At 39.5% G+C, this 16239-nt stretch overlaps 1 protein-coding gene across 3 annotated transcripts in view; it reads left to right on the forward strand.

The window, feature by feature from the left end:
* The first annotated feature begins 1320 nt into the window (after positions 1-1320).
* The window catches only part of osbpl5 (oxysterol binding protein-like 5), a 35444-nt gene continuing 20525 nt past the window's right edge, over positions 1321-16239 (forward strand). For 2 of the 3 annotated variants that reach the window (XM_026311026.1, XM_026311025.1), the window contains exons 1-2: positions 1321-1517; positions 12080-12141. The gene's annotated coding sequence lies outside the window, so the exon portion shown is untranslated. Of the gene's footprint in view, positions 1518-11883; positions 12009-12079; positions 12142-16239 lie in introns of those variants that run through there. The other variant, XM_026311027.1, reaches the window with a different exon arrangement.

Here is a 16239-nt window from a genome sequence, read left to right on the forward strand (position 1 = left end):
AGGATTGAGTTGGCACTCACTGCATTATTCAGAGCAACTTTGGGGTTGCAGGTGGCTAAGTGCATCATCAAAGGATAAATAAATAATACAATTTCTGTTTCTTACTTCCAAATGAGAATGCTTTTTACACAGAGACTTCAAAAAGTTCTGATTTTACAGCTAAGCTCAGGCCTACACTCGGGATTTTCTTCAATATGGAGGTGTTTTTTTTATTTTTATACACTACAGGGCACTCCTGGCATGGTGTTAAGATTTTGTCTGCATGTTGGCTTTAATAAGCTTGATATTCTTCATGTCTTATACAGTACTCCCCCTTCCCCACTTTTTTCATCTCTTCCCATCACTCCTCCTCATCACGTCTCTCAGATCCATAAATTGCATCTATAAATACATTTTCAGATGTTCTTTCTAGTTTCCTAAGTTGCAATAAACAACATACAGAGAGCTAGAGTCATAACGAGAGCAATCCAACCTGAAAATCTAAAATTAAAATAGGACAAAAGATGACTGGGTGAGCCAAATTTAATGATGAGCTGAAATGCTTTTGTCCCAGAAAATCCACCATAATGGATTACATCAGGATATTTTGGCTTCTGATTGAGGCAGTGAGAGCTGTACTGGAAATATTAAAAAAACTGTATCTCAAATGAGGATTTGTGCTCTCTAAACTGTAAATACATAAATACATAACCACAAAGCTACTGTATGCAGAGCTCTTGACCTTATTTGAATCAAGATCTGACTTCCAGACATGTTACTACAAGGAATGTACTGTACATGTACTGTATTCACACTTGGCTGCACATCATTTCAAAATTATGCTTAGGTCAGTAAATCCATGGCAAGCATTCAGTGTGTGCTTCAGTTTACAGTACAACAATAAAAGCACAACGACCCAGCAAAAGGTCAAGGACAAATATTAAATTGCTAACAACAGAAGGAGTGAGCTGATTTTTCATACAAAACAAGTGGTGCTCTGCCCCCGCTATAATACTTCTTACTACCCCCACTTCAAACTACAACACTACAATGTTACTTATATGTTAGAGGATCTGTAATAATAATCCAATAAAATTACACTAGCAGCATGGGCTACAATATTCAAAAATGTAATATATAATATTACTAAATGTAAATGTAAATGTGTACAAATGTAAAAGAGCATCAATTAAAACAGCTGGGTCTAAATCCTTATTCTGTGGTAATGAAAACGTGATAATGTTTACACCATGGCTGACAGCTCCCGGGTGTTGTGCGCCGCTGCGGCCGCAGGTGTCGCCACAGTTCCCGGGTCGGCAGCAGCCAGACGAGCCGCAGCAGCAGGAGGAGGATCACTCCGGTCCACGCTCTCCATGTTGAAACGGACCAAGTTCTTCTCCAGCCGCCTCCAAGCGTCCGCCACAGCCCGCCCGCTGCCCCCCGTAGCCCAGCTGTCTCACACAGCCCCCGTGTTATGTCGCTGGACTGGGAAGAAAGCTCGGAAACAACCGTATGAGGGCTGTCCTGGTCGACCCAGAGTGAGTTTACATTTAGATAACTGCTCCTTTACTCCACCGCGTCCACACGGAGACACATAAGTTGTTTTTCACTCGTATCCCTCCAACTAGTCTTACGCTCCATAAGCTAACTCGGGCTAGCTAGCGGAGTCGGGCACTGCCTCGTACAACGAGCAGGACGTGTTTACGGACGGGACCCTGGGTGTCGCGGTGTTTGGGGGAACGTGCCCACAGGCGGTAACGGTACTAACGGTATCGGTTTGCGGTCAGGCTGGGCAGGGGCTAACGAGCTAGCTACATGAGGGTCAGCGTCAGCTCCCCGTGCTCGGCTGTCACTAGTTTGCGTGGCAAACACAGCACATCTGTACGATCCCGTTTACCTTAGCTGTGACAGCCAACTGGATTAATAAACTGGACCAATGGAAAATAAATCCCTTGGCCCACACAGCAGCTAAATGTGACAGAGCGGTAATTGGAGGAACAAGCAGCGTGATTTATGATACTTGCAGACAACCCCCATCACTCAGAAGAATCATGACTGTGTGTCAGGACGTGGTCGTTGTGTCACCCCGTGCACGACCACGTTAAATGGTGGAGACATAATGCAGTGTGGGCTAAAGCTGTAAAGCTGCTAGACATTTAAACGTCAGATATTGTGCAGTGCAGGCCAAGACATCTTCAGCATGGTCCAACTCCAGTGCTTAAATCTTAGCATGTGCGTGATGCCGAAGCTGTAACCCCCGTTATGTGCTCACTACCAGCACAATATGACTCTCAACAGGCTTTTCTGCTTCTCTTTTCTGTGATAAATTATATTAAATTAAGCAAACGTGTTTTTCTTTCCCTGCAGGGCGCAGTGCACATACATGAGAGTATGAGTTAAGTGTTTTTGTGATCAGAGCTAGACTCATAAAGAGCAACTATTGGCTTACTGCAGAGATTCCCAGTGCCATTGTGATGTATATACAGTATATATACATATTGTCTAATAAAAACTTGCAGTATAGAAATGCCAAAATATGTCTGAGCTAATTTAGCAGCTTTGTCTCCATTGAATAGATTGTTCACTCAAAAAGTTTGCCTTCAAACTGTAAATGCTCCTGTTTAATATTCATGAGATTCTAATAAAGAAAAAAGTAATGTTATCAAACTCCAGGATCTGTCGGGCCGTACATGATGGTCGAATGATTAAATTGGGAGATTTTACAGTGCTGATTCATCCATCTCTGTCTTTCCCCAGTGCAGACAGAGATAGAAGAGGTCATCATCTTTAATTGTGTGTTATTATGTGAAGTTGTGCTTTTCCTAGAGATGAGAATAACAGAGAAGTGCAGTTCAGTTAAAAGGGTAACTGGAATATGTCACTCAAAGTACTGGAAAAAAAATCAGTTAAAAGAAGGTAATGTAAGCACATTTGGAAATGATCCTTTTGCTAGAAGTGAAATATCCGGTATAGGTGGGAAACTGGAGTGGAGTGAGAAAAGGTTATCTCTTGTTACCCACTTTATCTTTTTGTCAATACTTTGCAAAATCCTTATTTGCTTTGTTGCTATAGTCTTTCTATGATCTGTCTGCATATGCATTTGACTCCATCTTTCAGACTAGGTTATACAGAAAGTAAAGGGGGTTAATATTTAGTATTAGCATCCGACTCACATTGTACAAGAATTGATCTGATATTGAATGACCGCAAAATGTCAGGCTGCAAGTGGTGTCAATAGCACGGATGGTAATGTATCAAGCGTTTGAAGGTCATTAATGCTGCATGCCAGGTTTGAGGTCAATAACAACTTACACTGCTCCTGTTTGCATGTCTGTGTTGCTTTAAATACTAAATGTCTGATGCCCTTTATTGAAAGGGAGTTTTTGTCCATTTTTCAGATTCGGCTTTCATAATATCTGTGCAGATTTCTTAACTCTCTTATTCTGGTCATATCATGTGACACTCCACCTTGTGCTAATCAAGCAGGGTTATTTAATGGTGTTGTTCCCTAAGCCTATCAACTAGAACTGGGGCTTTGCTCTGCTGTGAATAACAAACAGAGAGTGGTAGTGAATGAGGAATAGAGAAAAGGGTGGTGAGAATGTGAAGAGCGGTTTGAGATTTTACTTTCTGTGGGTGGTTAGTGCTGTTTTTATTATCACTTCTTTTTCTAGCAGGAAGACACAGCAACAGATGTCCTAACTTCCATGCTGTGGTGTGAGGAATACTTAGAAATTGCCATGTCATACCACGTACTGCAGTTCTGACTCTACAGAAGAAGGCACCCAGGGGCATCCTGGTGGCCAAGGCGTTTAAGATGCTGGCTGTGTAATTAGTATCACAGACAAAGATAGAAAAGACCTTTTGTTGCACGCTATCATCTCCAAAGTGCTTCATGCTCACTGCAGTTGTAAAGCTAAGGGGAAAATATAAAATAAATATGGGACATCCCACATCACATTTGTTCTGTTTTGTTTATTTAACTGTTTGAGGACTATTTTCTGATCAGCTCTCAATCTATTGGATAAGTCAGCTGTCATATTCATTCAAGTCAAAGGTGCAGTGCTGTTGGCGTGCACCAGAACTGGGCTCCGTCATGCACCTACCTTGCCCCTTACCATTCCCTCTGTTTAGTCACAGCTGTAATGAACAGGCATTTCACAGTCAAGTTTTTTTTGTTTATATCCCGGTCAGGGTCCTTTAATAATTGGATGCTTGCCAATACTAGTACTGAGTACAGTCAGCGCCTCGTTTTTATGAAATATTGATTTTAATTAGGCACAATGAGATAACAGCTGTAGACTGCTTAATCTGACACACTTTTAACAAGCTGGTTAATCTGAATACCGGAGCTCCTGGTTCAAAAATCTAAAGTTTATAAGCTGAAAATTTTAAAAAGCTTAACTGGGACTCCTGTAATTGATGTGGCACTACCCAATGTAGGGAGAAGACATGCTGTATCACAGTTGTTGGTGCTACAGAAACATATTTGTGTAGCGGTGTTACAGAGAATAGGTTCCTCGCTCACAAAGGGGCAGGTTGGTAAAATTATTAATATTAATATTAATGATGGAAAAACGGAGAACTGTGATAAACCAATGAATTTTTGATTTATAAATGCATCTGTTTTGCATCTGGGTCAACTCACTGCTCAGTCATTCTATTAGACCACAGTAACTGGGTTAGATAGCTGATACATGTAGGGCCAAAACAAGGAAGACACACACGTTCCTGGAAATGTAAAAAATGAACAAATCTGAGTAGATAAGATGACGAAATTATGTCAGACAGGTCACAAAACGCTGGTGTTTTGGAAATGTTTTGGATTTCTAAAACTACATACTGTGATATTCATTGCAGTCTATCCAGGCAACTCGTGCTGAGTGAAGACGCTAAAGGCAAACCTCTAATGTTATTTCCAGGGGGAACAGTGGAGAACTTAGTTTCAAAAGCTGCTGATAGTGACTTCCTCTAGGTATTAAATAACAGGATCGAAACATTTTTTTAAAAAATAGCTACAGCTACAGCTTTTTGCAGGATGCAGGGGAAAAGTGGAAGAGCAACTTCACACTTCTGTCACCATTGGGGAAATGTAGTCCAGCAGCACAGCAGAGACCTTGCATGAGACTAATAATCATAAAGGTTAGACTGTGTTGGCTGTGAAGAGTATCAAATTACTGACTCAACCTGAAATGGTAGTTTAGAACTATAATAAACAATGTTATTCATGTCAGATTTAATCTTCACACTAAAAGGTAGCCTGTGGAGTCTTGTCACCATAACTAACACTTTACGTTTGGGCGCTCGAGGTCTAACAGCCATGTTTGATGTGTCTCCTTCCTTGTTATTAGTATTACATGTATAGTATTAAGAATTATTGATCTTGCTCAATATGAAAAGAGTATGTTGTTATAATAGTTTTGACCATATTGCCATAAAAGGATTCCTATGTGATGAGAAAAGGTAAAAGTAAAAGGTGTAAGAATGTGCTAACATAGAGACATAGTGGCACTTCACATTGTTAAAAAGCAATTTTTGCAAAATGAAAACTGCTCACACTTGATTGTCAGTGGATGACAAGTGTAAAAATTCTTTCTGGTAATTTTCTAAAAGATACTGAACCTCATAAGCTCTTAGTTTGAGTCTGGCTGCTCTTAACAATGGAAGCGTCCTACTCTGTGGTTTGATAAGTGGCTCAGCCGTTTCAGTTCCCCTGAGATATAAAAGCTTTCCCCAACCTCTAGTAGGGGAATCTAGGCTAATACTGCTCTGTAGTGAATCTTTCTTTCTACCCCAGAGAGCAAACACACTTTTAGCAGTGTGCCAAGCTTCCCTTCCCGTTCCTTGGTCTTGTTTTTTTAATGTCCTAAGTTACTTTACAGCTGTAAGTTGACCTTTATGTTTAAGAACAGGCCCGTTTTCTCACAGACAGTCACGCACTATAATAGTACTGACATTTTCCAGGTTTTTATTTAGCTCCATCATTAAATTGGGGAAGAGTCTGCAAGGTTGTATATACAATATGTTGCGCAGTCCCTTTATGTATGTTGTGTTGGTGACTAATAAACCCTTTGCACACATAGGTCTGTTTCTCCCACGGCACTTGTTGAATTGGATTTTATTGTCTCACTGGTACATGAAGCAACTCACAGCCCTCTTTGTTGTTTTAACCTAGGACAAATGTCTGTCTGAATGCAACCTGTCTGTTTTTATGTTAATGCCAGGATTGTTACAATCAGTTGCTTTTTTAAAGACCTGTGAAACCATGTTTATGACTCCATTGCAACATTGAAATTTATAAAGGGGCCTTTATCCAGATTTTAGAGTGCTGATAATGTTACTTGTAGAATTTTTTTTCTATTAGATAACAAACAATCTTTGTCCGTTCAGTTTTCTTATTGCTGATTATAATTAATGACCTAAAAGACTGACTAGTGAGTATTTTTTAAGGGTGACGCTGTATCCCCAGTGTTATTCTGCTGTTGGGTCCCATATGGTCTCCTGCTTGTACACCTAGTTCAGCTGGGGTCATTTGTGTCAGCCTCATGAATTGCAAGAAATATTCAGATGATAATGTATTAGATATTTGACTGCAGTCTATAATACTGGCTTTTTGCCATCTCCATCATGCTTATACATATTAAAGTTTTCGTTTCATAGAATTTTTCGTCATAACCTTTTTTGAATCCCTTGTTTATCATCACACACCTTTAGTATTTGAGACCAACCTCATGACCCCTTGTCGTTTGTTCCTAGGCTACTGGGTAGCTAGTGTTCGTATTTATAGAGCAGGTTTAACACCATAGATCCACCAGTCTTTTTACAGAGGCAGCTAGAGCTTTCCTACTGTAGCTACTGCCTCTGCAATCAATATCCACCTCACACCCATCTGTAGCTGAACATATGGATCTGCTGCTTGTGTACATGCTTCCTATTTTACTCAGAACTTGGAAATTGTAGGTACAGCTGCAAAACCCAGCACAGAAAGCTGCACAAGCTTGTCTGACGCTAATTTGTCAGGTTATATTTAGCTTTGATGTACATTTGTGCACTGATCAACATTTAGTTGTAAATGATGTATTACTACTGTGAATCAGTAGGACATATGGTCTTGGCACAAAAGCTTTTTCTGAGTGGCAGACCTTGTGTAGGGACTTTGTCTGATCCTTGAAAATGACTGGCACTGTGCTCAACTCATGTCAAAGGCTGATAATCTGTAGTATGGGATAAGCTGCAGCATCTGTGTTAACTTCACATTGGGGTTGTTGTAGCTTTTTGATATACTTTTAAGAGAGTATTATTATGAAAGAGTTGTTGCTGAGAGGCTTGATTATGTCATGGTTTTAGCATCAGCCTGTTAAAGCCCCATAGGAAGGTTATCATGGTGCTCTTCGCAAACAGAGTCAGATTGGCTCAGGTTTTTGGCATCTGATGTTTTCATGTTACAGTATTTTATTGGCTTCAAATAAATTGGCTAATAACTATTAATGTAATGGCACAACTGTGTTGCTTTAGACAGGTAATATCCAAGTGTCAAAAGAGTTATCAGGTGTGGGGAGAAAGTGACTCTGGGTTAGATTACACTAAAAGGAAACTTGTGTTGTCTTTGCCAAGCGACTCCAAGAAAACAAGCATTGCCTTAACCTTTAAGAATGACCTTGGGTTTCAGAACACAGACAGTTTCCATGACATGGGGCCATCATCTGACTTCAGTCTTAAAGTGATACTCTACCCCAAATCTTTTGGGTATTTAACACTCTCCCCATGGATATGAGAAGTGGCTATAAAAGGGTTGTTGTAGCTTTGACCTGTACCAACAATGGCCATTGTCAGTTTGAATTTTGTTGGTTATAGTGGTTTCCAACAGTGACCAGGTGTCATGCAGGAAAAGTATGAAATTGCTGTAGCACCATTCATATCTCCGCTGTGTCTCCCTGCTTCTTACAGTACGTTAACCCACGCTTCTGCTCTTTTATACTTAGATAAACAGTCGCTCTAACATTTCTATGAAATGCACATGAATGAAATTGACATTGATCTTATCATATATCCCTGAATATGAGAGCAAACAAGTCTATTTTTCTAATATGTAAGAAAATTCCATTAATGCCAGATTCTGCTGCCTTTATTGATGCAGCTGCATTTTTTTCCTAGTGACTGATCACTAGAATCATCCTTGAACCATGCATGCACAGCCATTTGCTGCACAAATCTTTGTGTTAACTAGGGACATGATAAGAGATGGCATCTCTTATTTTCACTTATAGGTATATCCTACTTTGAGGCAGACATGTAAACAAGAATAGCTATGTTTATGCATTTGTTTGTGGCCAGCATGTACTATACATACCTGTACTCATCACATATAAATTGTCAAGTAGCAGGAACCTCAGCGGAGAAACAAAACCTTATCTTTTCCCATCAGGATCGATCAGTGAAAGCAATTGGTGATCAGTTCGTTTGTGTCCACAGATTTTTCCCATCCTGGTTTGAGCACATGTCACATGCTACCAGGCTTTTCTCTCTCTTAGGGATGGAAACTTCATTTAATGATATCGATGTTGATGAAAGCTTATGAGCTTGTAGGCATGAGAGAGAATGAATGGAGCAAACTTAAACTGAAATTCAACATTTAGCAGAGCCACATCATACTTATGCCTCCTGAGACACTCTGTATCTTCTTTCTTTTTGCACACTATAGCTGTAATTCTGATACGGCCGTTTTGCTTGAGCTGTAGCATTTAATGAGCAACGTGGTAATCACAGTCTAATTTCCAAACATGGGCCTCTGTTCACTTACAAAGACAAATTACCATTTGCAGTTAATGATTTGGTAATTATGAAGACTTTCACTCTTTCGAAGACTACTGTGAATGGCTTATATTTATAAAAGTTTACAAAAAGGTTCTAGGTTTGAATCCCAGTCATTCAGGAGCCTTTCTGTGTGGAGATGGCATGTTTTCCCCATGTCTGTGTGGGTTTTCTTTGTGTGCTCTGGCTTCCATGTACAGACCAAAGACATGCAGATTGATTGGTGATTTTAAATATGTGCCAGGTCTGTGATAGACTCAATCTGTCCTCAGTTAGGGTCAACTGGGTTTGGCTCTAGACCTGGCCACCTGTAGATAATGGATATTTAGGGCTTGTAATAGCAAGAAATACTCAGATACCTATACAAATATTGTGGTTAAGAAATTACTGTGGAGCTATCCGTACACTGTGTAACACAATACAGACACATCACACTTGAAATTCATTAGACTTCACAGAACATACACCCTCTTAAGTGCAAAATATGTTGTGGATACTTTGCTTCATGACCATTTCCCCTTAAACATCTTTCGTAAGCTGTTTGTTTCTTCTGTGCCATCGCGATTATCAACAGCATCATCTTTTTGTCTCCAGCTAGCTTTGGGGACATATAGCCTGTTGTGAGCAGTTGTTGTGGACTGTTTGTCTCCTTTTGCTGGATCCCGTAGAGCAGTTGTTACCATCTTTATTGTGCCAACCGAGAGTTAAACCTAATCTCATAGACAACAGAGTCCCAGGGTAGGAGGGCATGTGATGAGCAATAATTAGTCTGTAAGGCATTTGAGTGCACTTAATGTTAGTGTCCTTAAGACTCAGTGCCATTCCTGTAATGTGTAATCTGCAATCATTATGGTCAGTAAGTGCTCACTTTACGTCCCATGGCCTTGGGCTTCTGGTTTTTCTGTTCATGCAGGGAGAATTATTATATTTGTGGCCCATTTGTCTGTGTGCCCTTGACAAACAATCCCTGAATAACTAAGGCCACTTGTAAATATCAGCTTCAATTATTCAGTTCGAAGAGTCTCCAGGAGCAGATGAAGTACTTTGCCTAATAATCATTAAATAAAGACTAACTTCCAAAAAGAACAGACTTCAAGGTCTTTGTATACTTGTTTCATTTTTTCCTTCAACATACATGTAATTTGAAGCATGAGATCCCAAAACATCGGGAAAACCTTTTTGTAGTGTGCTGACCAGTTAACACATATACGATTATTAGATATTTGCAAAAATAGCCAGGTTTCGAGTTTTTACTGTATTACTATATGTCAGGTCAGATATCAGCTGATTGACTGTTTTACCTCAATTTCTCTCCACTACTGTACTCTTAAGTTGGAGCACCCATTTCTAGCCTCAAGTCATTATACACACCATTCCTATTGTTTCCCTTAAATGAGCCAGACACACACTCTACACACAAATCAGCAAGCAGGATCTGGCCTGTTCCCGCTCTCTGAGTCAGTTTTGGCTGCCTGCTGTGAAGTTTGGCTAGCTCACAATGCTCTGATCTAAATGTTAGTTAGTTGTGTGCATGGAGAGAACCATGCAGAGCACAGACTATTTAGTGTGCATGTGGCAGTGTTTCATCCATTCATAACCATATAGTTTTCAATTTCAATTTGGGTTCCAGTTAGCTTTCTTAAGTCAATGCTGGACAATGTTTTACCTGGTCATTGGTCATGTGCTGGATGGAATCTCTTAGTGCCACAATATCATTTCTACTTCATATGTAGTTGATTTTATTGCACTGTGAATTTGTCCTGAGAACAGATGCTTAAATGTCTGGTGTGAGTGAGGAAATGTAGGACAGCTTGTGTAAGAGAAAGTGGTGTAGTTCTGGAGTCTCTCCATCCAAACCATGCCACATTCTGGGTCACAGTGTCTTCCTTCATTTTTAATTCGGTCTTTGTACATGCACGCTTTGTACATTTTATCGTTCTTGTTCTGTATGTTTTGTATGACATACAAATCTGTTAGGACACAAAATAAGAATCAGTGCTGTTATGCAAAGTTTCATTTAGACATTACCTCTTAATTTCTTCTTCTCCATGTGTTTGTTTCTCTCCAATTTTTATTTGTTTTTGGCCCCAATGTCCTCTGCACTGCCTGGCCCCTTTGTCTTTGTCCCTCAAGCGCCATCAGCTCAGGGATGGTCTCTCAGTTCATTTCTTATTTAGGTTAAACTTGGTCAAGTGTTATGACTTCCTTCATTGCTCAGGATTTAAAGGCACAGGTTCCACCTCTGCTGCCCAGCCCATTTTACACTTGGCCATTAGATCATTAACTGTACTGGTAAATACAAGTTCTTTGCTGCCATTTCTGCTTAAAATAGTTTAATTTTATGCAGGTATGATATACTGTAGGTAAAAACCTAAAAACCTGGGTCAAGTGAGGATTTTGAAGTGGAAATTTGAGATTGTGATGTATTCATCTGTCAATATTAATTTATTTGTTTTATATTGGAGCTACAGTACGTGTATGCATGTGCTTGCAACTGTGAGTTGATGTGTGTGATCTTCTGTTTTGTTTTGGTTTTTGGATTTGTGGCTTATCACACATCCCAGCTGTTCAAGAATGCATTGTTCTTTGCACTTGCAGGATTAGAGGGAAAACAAAATAAGACTGAAATGAGGTCTTAAAATCAACATTTTTAGCTGTATACAATTGAATATAGCTTGAGCACAACCAATTAAAGTGGCTCAAAATTTAAATTGCAGTGGCAGGTGGGTTGCTTTAAAGTGAACATCAGACAGAGTGAGATTCCTTCAGGCTTCCTGGATTCACATCCTACTAGGTTGTGTATTTATCTAGTGTAAACATAGTAGTTCTCCAAAAATGCCATAGTGTGTGTTAGTGCCTGAGCATGGTTAGGTGTAACTGGTCATGTGCTTCTGTTGACTTAGTAAACACTGAAATGAGCTCGCTTTCTTTCCAAGAACAAGCAGCAAAGTGCTATCAGTTATACTGTTACTTTTACTGACCTTTTTTGGATTGCGTCAATGGTTAACAGCTCAGGCAGTTCTTTTGCCCCCACATCTATGTTACGTTAGTTGGAGTCTAACTGACTGATAGTGGTGTATATGTAGGTGGCAAACTGTGCACTTGGCCCAGAGAGATGTTAGTGGTTCCCTCAGGACTGGGACTGGATGGGGTGGAACTCCGCCCTCATTAGCAGAGTGGTGTGACCAGGAGGAGCATGGGAAGGAGAAACACTAGGAGTGAGGCAGTTTGTCTGTTTGCATTCTATGAGTTAAAGTGAAACCTTACTCTGACTTTTGTTTCTCTGCAGGTGAGACAGGCTGCTTCCACAAAGGCTTTTGGATGCGGTGTCTCCTGCGGCTCAGGTGAAAGGTAAGCCGAGCTCTCACCTGCTAGCCCCCTCTTTACTGTCTTAATAATGCATATGCTCACATTAAACTGGCTGGCTGTTTTAGCTTCAGTTAATCAGATGGTTTGCATATCTTACTCACATCTTACACTCTAAGGGTAAGGTTAATTTGTGAACTTGTTTTTCTCCCAGGCCTCAGTGTAATTTCTAAATTTTATATAATATAAGCACAGCTCTACCCAGTCCATACAAGAGGGATAGCTCACTCTTAGAAGAGAAAAGAGAATTAGAACATATCTCTTAAGATGTGAAAAAGTGAAATTTCTGTTTATGCCAGGTTGTATTACAGTTTAGTGCACTTTTCTTCAGATAATTGCCAGTTAGCGCAGTATAGCTGCACATGCACTTGCGTTGACTTCTGCATTTCCATGTGAGCATTTGTGTCAGCACTGCAAAGGCGGAGCATGGAAAGAAGAGAGACCGTTTGAAAGAACTTAGATCAGCAGCTTACAGGGTGTGTCACATTCATTTGGGTTAAAGGGAGTAAATGTTAGGGGTTGCACAAGGACAGTTGGCTACAGATTCGTACTTCAGACCGATAGGCAAAGCCTTAAAGCAGGAGTTTGCCTGAAATACATGTTGATCTTTCATACAGTGGCAGAAAAAATGTAACGCTTGGTTGCTTTGTTTTCTCCACCTCTTGTCCTTAGTACATTGTGTATCTTGGTCTCTCCTGGGAGAGACTGTTAGTTGTGTAAACAGTACTAAAGACAAAAACCTGTTAAGTAAATCTGTTAATTGGGTTTAAAGACAGAAACCAGGTCCATCGTTATTACACTATGTAAAATGTTTTAAAATGAGCTAATGATTTATGTTGTGTATTGATTCATTTTTGCATCATAGTAATTGTGTTGACAGCATTTTACTATCTTGGCTGTTGGTATCGTGAAATTGTCACATAAATTAGAAATTTTGCTTTTCCATTGTTTTTAACCCTATGATCATAGCATAATGTACCATGGTAGTTGTGAGGGAAAAAAACACCACTTGCTCGATCATATCAGTCAGTATTTGGATTCAATGCCTTGGCATGTGCTAACAACATGAAGACATATGACATTTAACAGAACATTACACATTAACCAGGCAAAATACAGTATGTCTTTTCGAGTATCTCACACCTTTGGTCTCATTTTTGTCTGCCTTAAAAGCCACACACATTCATATTATCTGAGGTACTACCAAGGTGAAAAAATGGTTATAAATACTTGATAGTTTACTACAGATAGAATGACTGGTTACATAGCTCTTATATCTGTTCTGCATTCTTTTATAAGTCTTAGTATTGTGCATACACTGTTTTGTGCTTTCACTTGAATGGAATTTAGGGTGCATTCACATCAGCCCTGTTTTGTCCGTTTTAATTAAACTCTAGCTCGTTTTCTCGGCAAGTTGAGTTCATTTTGGGGAGGTGTGAATACGCAATCTGGTGCGGATCAAAGAAGTGAACTCTGGTCCGCCTAAAAACATAGGTCTCGGCTCAATTCAGGTGATATTTTTATTGTGATTTTTTTTTTTGCTTGTTGCTGTAACATTTTCCTGTCAGGGGTCAATAAAGTGTCACCTAATCAAATCTAATGTTGGAGCTTTTTTCTAGCTTGTTACAAAAGGAAAACTTGCATAGTTCTCATTTTTCATGGTTTCTGTATGATATAACAATTTAAATCCGGCATTATCAAAAAACGGCAACAGCGACCATTTGTTTTTCTTTTTTTAACGTCTTTAGTGAGGCAAATGCTATTCACAAAACAACACCGTGGTCCTACGAGGAGGTGCAAATGTTTGAGTTTCTTGTCGCCGTGCTATGATGCCTACGCCCACACTGAGGTGCTACTCAGTTGTAATGGAAAATGACCTAAACCGAGTCGAGTCAAGTTGAGTAGAGCCGAGCCGAGTATTGCTAAAACTGTGTAATGGAAAAGTGGCATATGTAACAATGACATGTGGAAACCAGTCTTGATTGCCTATTCTGTCTACTCCAGGTAGATGCAAGTCAGTGTACAGTATATGGTTAACCCTCAGGCTCTGATAAGCCTGTGTATCTGATAGTTAAATGCCTGGGAGCCACCGACCATGTATTTAATGGGGATTTTCCACTAGCATTACTCGGATCAACTCAACTTGCTTTTTAGTTTTTCATTAGGGGATAGTACCTGTAGCAGGGACCTTTTTACCGAGCCGATACTAAAATGTGACATCAACATACTGTAGGCCACTGATTGGCCAAGGAGTGATGTCACTGGAAGAGTCTATGGATGTCTACGTCTGACTACATCTGGCAAGAGAATGAAAAACCCAGCATTTTTAAAAACCAGCAACAGCGACCATTTGTTTTTCTATTTTTATTGTCTTTAGTGACACTAATGGCAAAATCTACTTACAAAACAACACTGTGGTCCCACGATGAGGTGCAGACATTTCTGTTTCATGCTGCCATGCTGTGATGGACCCGCCCACATTGTAATGGAAAGTGACCTAAACTGACTCAAGTAGAGCCAAAAAAGAGTAATGGAAAAATAAATGACCATCAGTATGAGATTAATGAAGAGACAGCAACAGGGCAGCCAACAGACAAGTAGAGATAACTTAATAAACCTGCTTCTATAACGCTTTGACCATTTTGGTCCATTATTTACATAGTTACATGACTGATGGCAAATCTTAGATATACACACTATGTTGTTTTCAGAATATATTGGGTTATCTAGGAATTTTTAGAATTTGGCACGTTGGGATGTTGTTCTATAGAGACTATGAAATGGAACAGTTTTATGAAAACAAAGCTTGTGGATGGATTATGATATACATCTGATAGCAAATAGTGAAGCAGCAGTCCCGTTTATTTGATCATTTGTACATGACTTCTTGTTTTCTATTTAGCAAAACCTAGTGTTAACCACACTTTTGCACACCACTTTAATAAACTGGAACATTTTGAAGTATTTTCATGATCCTGATTCATAAAGCTCATTATAGCTAAACCTTCATACAACAAGCTGGTTCGAGCTGTGCATTTTATGTCAGAATAGCAGCAGCAGTACTATCATATTTCTTTTACATAAATTAAATGCTAGGTCAGAATGAGCTGATTTTACCTAGGAAGGACAGTGGCCTCATTACACTATGTTAATTTAGTTCCAGACCTGGCTTGTGACATGACTATTAAGTGACTGTTTGGACAAAGGGCAGAACTTACATTCTTAGCAGGTTGACCCAATTACTCAGCTATTAAATGTTTAAATGTATATGTTAACTGTCTTACTTTTGAAGCTCCTTTCAAAACAAAACAAAAACTTTATTTTAATTCGTGTACATAGCAAGAGCTTAGCGAATCAGAGTCAAATTCTGATTCTGATAAATGTATAGTTTAATGTACCATCTGAAGACAGTAGGTTTGGGACAGTAGGTTGTGTTCATTTTACCAATCTTCTGTGTGCTCTGTGACTCATTTCAAAACTTATGGGGAATGGTAGTTGTCTTGTTAATTTTTTCCGGACTATAAGTCGCACCATAGTATTAGTTGCTTTTAGCAAAGACAACCTTGCTGAGCATAAGTCGCTTCAGTGTGTAAGGCGCATTTCTAATTATACAAATTGAGTCACGAGTGCCATGTAATGTTAGTGACTACTCTACAAAATTACTGTAACTATGCTGTAAGTTGCCTTGCTATATAAGTCGCAGGACAAGTCAAAGGAGGATATAGTCCAGAAAATACAGTAAACGGGACATTACAGTCTGTGGTGTCTGTAATGGGTTCCTACCTCTGCCTCCCATTGGGCAGCTCATAGCTTTAGCACCATTAATTAAAGTAATTTACATGACACCCTGTCATATATTGTCCCTTGCTTAATGACCCATCTTCTTTTCAGTCAAGATATTCAGCCTCCAGGTCTCTGTTGGCAGATATCTTCCTCCTAAACCCTCACACCTCCTGTTGCTCTTTTTTGGTTTCCTTTCTCATCCACAACTTATTTTCTATTCTGTCTCAAAGGTTTTCAGCTCTAAAAAAGGCTTTGTTATGATGTAACAGGGCCTTTAAATTTCTGCAGAGTCTTGAAGTA

Source organism: Mastacembelus armatus, chromosome 6 (genome assembly GCF_900324485.2).
Source record: "Mastacembelus armatus chromosome 6, fMasArm1.2, whole genome shotgun sequence".
Taxonomy (NCBI): Eukaryota; Metazoa; Chordata; class Actinopteri; order Synbranchiformes; family Mastacembelidae; genus Mastacembelus; species Mastacembelus armatus.